Source organism: Triticum dicoccoides, chromosome 3A (assembly GCF_002162155.2).
Source record: "Triticum dicoccoides isolate Atlit2015 ecotype Zavitan chromosome 3A, WEW_v2.0, whole genome shotgun sequence".
NCBI classification, from domain to species: Eukaryota; Viridiplantae; Streptophyta; class Magnoliopsida; order Poales; family Poaceae; genus Triticum; species Triticum dicoccoides.
Genome location: NC_041384.1, coordinates 180026792 through 180029860, shown reverse-complemented (window position 1 = coordinate 180029860; position 3069 = coordinate 180026792).

Below are 3069 nucleotides of genomic sequence, written 5' to 3'. Positions count from 1 at the left end.
TTCTGCTAGCTCCGCGACTGGTTTGACAAGACATATGCAACATTAAATTTTTTTCCAAACATAGGATGAAGTCTTTAGTAACCAAAAATATAATACCACTCCCTCTGATTCATGTTATTTGTCGCTGGTTTAGTACAAAATATCGAATGGAGTAATAAAAAAATGGTACCTAACGAAGATCCGGTCGGTTGTCTTACGGTGCAACACATCAGGTAACGGGCAGAGAGGGGAGACGAGGAGGGGTGGCAAGTAACGATCACGGTGGAATTGACTTGGATCGCAACCAAGTCATATAGGCGCTTAATTATTCTGCAATTCTTCCTAGTATGGAGTCCGTGCGGGAGGATCCGAAATCTATCTGTGCAGCAGGCCACAATGTATGTGGCGCAAAGTAGGCGTGTGCGCTGCCTCCTCATCTGGTAGCGTCGGTGCGGCCGTGCAAGCTGCTGCTGCATGCACTGACCGGAGGATATGGGTGTGCACAGGCCGATGGCTTATTCGCCGCGCATGGTCGAACTGGATGGGCTGGTTGTTTTTCTTTTTCTTTTTTGAAAGCAAGATGGGCTGGTTCGTTTATGGTCATTCCCGATTTGATAATTAGGTCGCCTCGACGCCACGCAAGACTACTTTAGGGCGACCGGTGGGCTTGTACCCCGCTGGCAATATGAGGTCTCTACTAATGGATGATATCGCGCGTGATAATGCCTCTGCCTGCCCTTTTGCAACGAGAGAGATAATAGGAAGAAAGGATTGGACTAGAATGGTTGGACCATTGCCACTCTCGCTCCCGGTCGATCCTGCGATCGTGTACGTGCAATGGGTCTCTCTGATTGTCGGTCACTCGGACATCCGGTAAAAAAATTAGCCAGCTCATTTCGGCAAGCTGGCGAGCTTCCTCTCCTTTTCAGGGTGCCTCAGCCAATTGAGCCGAGCAATATCTGTCGTCTCATCAAACTATAGTGCATGTATATATGATCTTTCCAGTCACGTCGATGCTTAATGACAGGTGGATCAAATCCGAGGCTGCACGGCGGATGCCGACTGTGCTAAAAGATCAGCTAGTCAGTTGGTGGCCACGTCACGCCGTGGAGTGACCAAACAAGCGGCACTAGATGTGATAATAATTAGGTAAGAAAAACTAAGCATTCGGTGGTGTTAGCATATCCATGCAAAAAGAAATATAAGAGCTGCTAAATTGGCTTCTCAGACAGAAAGTGATGTTTGCATGGCCTCGCCCAGCCTGAAGAGCTACAGCTTATCTAAGGGATAGCTTATCTAAACTTTGCATGCGCATATACGTGCATGACCTAATTTATATATTCTACAAACGGACCTTCGCTAATACGAGGCTGTAACTGGATCCAGCTAGATGCATAATCTGTACACCAAACGGGCGCTAGTCGTCCCTGTCTCTTGTTCAACGCGCCTTCCGGGGAAAAGGTAGTTTCTTGTACGGTATTTTCTTTCCACGAAACAAGCAAAGAATACCTGAATCATGCCGAGAATATTGAGTCCAAAGGACCCAGTTGCTTGTCTAGCCATGTCACGCACACATCATACACGGGTCATACCAAATATACCTAAGCCGTGAACATTAGATCATTTTCGCTTAGAGGAACGTAACCCGATCTCATTCATGAAACCGCAAACTACAGAGGTAAAAGGTTCAGTTTTGCTAAAGCACATCTAGATGTGCCATAAGTATTGCACATCTAAGTCATATGTCATTGATCTTACATTGAGATTCGTGTGAATATTTTCTTTGGGCGTGTCTAGGGCATATCTAGATGTCTCTATTTATTGCACATCTAAGTGAGTGAATCAAGTATAAAGAGAAAAAGAAAAAAGAGAAAGAAAATATTTACACGAATCTCAATGTAAGATCAATGACATATGACTTAGATGTGCAATCTTATGGCACATCTAGATATGCTTTAGCAAAACTGATTTTCTTTCTCTTTTTTCTTTTTCTCTTTATGCTTGATTCACTCACTTAGATGTGCAATAACTAAAGCACATCTAGATGTGCCCTAAACACACCCTAAAAGGTTCAGTTGAACCTGCCGGAAAAAAAACACACAAGATGTGACACGAATGATTTTCTGCATGGAGGCTGAAAGTAGGCAGTTTATGGTTAAACTTGATACAGATTCACAAGATTACCGACATCACAAATCACATATAACAAACTAGGAACATGTAAATTTTTGCGAAAATGATTCAAATCTATCATCAAAGTTCACCGGAAGGGCAAAGCACCTCAAATATAAGAAAAATTACATCAAGATTCCGAGACCACTAAACGATCACTACCGCCGTCAGAATGAGCCGCCAATGGGCTGCTGTCGCCGCCCTCCTACCGGAACCGGCTTGACCTTCACTAGTAGAAAATGGGCCTTTAGTCCCGGTTCCAAAGGGCCTTTAGTCCCGGTTCTGGAACCGGGACTAAATGGTCGGGACTAAAGGCCAAAACCTTTAGTCCCGGATTGCTTAGGAATTGGGACTAAAGGATCTCCACGTGGCCCTCATCACTGCTCAAGTATGTATCACTCATTCCAAATCGTCTAACTTCCCAGCTGGTCACCATCCTCTCACTATCCCAGCCTAAGCATGCTTAACTTTCGAGTTCTATTCTCCCTAGTTTCCAAGTCTGCACTTGTTGTTTTCCTGACAATAGTAAGCTGTCAATCCTATTTACCATTAGGAGTTGAACTTGAGCATGAAGCATCATTTGAGTTTGTAACTAATATTTAAAAAACAACAATTAATTAGTAACACTAATATTTCTTGAATAAGTAGTTTGACCATAGTTTGACCAAAAATTCAAAAAACACAAATTTGAGGATAACTTTTTTGTTTTCAGAATTTGAGGATTCTAAAAATTTGCAAAATGGCCTACGGCGGTCAAAATCGGAACCGGATTTTCGTGCTGAACATTTTGATATATTATACATTTTTTTCGACATCGTATGCAAAAGTTGTAGCCGCTTTACTTTTTCATAACACTTTTTTGCAAAACATGTCGAAATTTATGATTTTAAAATTTCCTAAATAGTAGATGTAGTAACA